We start from the raw sequence: 1580 nt of genomic DNA, 5'->3' as shown, positions 1-1580 counted from the left end.
CTTTACAACAGAGAGATCAGTGGTCACCTCATAATCACTAACAGTGTTATGACCTGACATTATGTGTCTATTGATGAGATGCAGAGGACGTGACACATCATCATCCATGTGCTATCCTTGCCAGAAATATTTCATCTGATTCTAAATGTGGGAACACATTCAGATGAACCCTGAATGGGAGACATACTGGCCTTGACTCTGCAAAGGCTCCAATCCCATTAAAAGTACAGGAGAGCGAATCAATTGTTCCAGACCAGAGAAGACTCAAGAGCCATCATAGCAACATATGAAGGTTGAGGTGGATTGAATCAAGGGGGAAAACAGCACATTTGAGGGGAAATGAGGAATCATTTAGTATTGTGAGAAAGGAAAAATAATTTTCCCTTCCCCCTTCTAGGTTCTTGGCTAAGACCCTCCTGTAATAAAAGATCAACAGCAGAAAAACAGAAGTTGAATAACATTGACACCTCCTGTATACAATAAGTCCCCGACTTACGAACAAGTTCTGTTCCAGGAGAACGTTTGTAAGTCTGATTCGTTCGTAAGTCGGGCAAAGTGAGTCTTATACACCTTTGACACAAATAAACAATGTAAAGCATAAAAAAATTAAATGCACACACAAAAATGCTGTGAGTAAACTATTTTTACTTTTACTGTTACCTTAAAATGGTGTACAGTACAGTACAACAACTGGAATATAGGGGATTGCATGGAGTGAACTGACAAGAGCACACACGTGAGCTACTTCCGCGATTTGTTTGCATCTACCTATGTTCATAATGCGAGGTCCGGTGCATCTGCGAAAGTTCGCAACTCGAATGTTCGTAAGTCAGGGACTTACTGTATATGGAAATCATAGTTGACTATAAAAGAGACTTTCACTTAGAATAGACTTTTAAGAAAAGATTTAAACATACTTTTAAAGAACGGTAGTAAAATTAGTGCCAGAGTAGATTAATCTCTGCTTTTGGATTTTTTCAAGTCTTGAGACCATCTATCTCTAATGAATATCAAGGAATTACTGTATAATGTGATACCCCAGTTGAACTAGTATAACATATGGATTTTCATAAATTATTTCAATTGGTTTTTTTCCATATAGTATGAAACCTAATTATGAGGATACTGAGTAATGATAGATTTCACTCAATCTCACAATAACATTAAGCTTAGTATTCCATTTTTATATTGTGGGACAATTTCAGTTTTTGAAAACAACCAAATCAGATGCATACAATAGATTAAATAGGAACTAAATGATCTGGTTAGACATGCTCTAACAAGACTTAGTAACTAGAAAGAAAATGATTTTAATGAAAACTATTATTTCATAATTTCAGTTTCACTGCTAATAATGTATTTCACAATTTTTTGTGGGCAAACAAAGATAAAATGTCCATTATTTTTTCTTTCACTTCCCATGCTTGAGAAGTCTTTTTCTTCTATCCGAGCAAGTGGCCTACTTTATAATACTATCTCAAGTGCAATTCTGATAGCATTTCTTCTGTCATCACAATTGTGCATCTACTCTCGCCTCTTTTGTACATTAGACTCTTAGATTAATAGATTGCCTTTGAATG

Source organism: Hipposideros armiger, unplaced genomic scaffold, assembly GCF_001890085.2.
Source record: "Hipposideros armiger isolate ML-2016 unplaced genomic scaffold, ASM189008v1 scaffold_197, whole genome shotgun sequence".
NCBI classification, from domain to species: domain Eukaryota; kingdom Metazoa; phylum Chordata; class Mammalia; order Chiroptera; family Hipposideridae; genus Hipposideros; species Hipposideros armiger.
The sequence above is the reverse complement of the archived record's forward strand: the minus strand, read 5'-3'. Positions refer to the sequence as shown.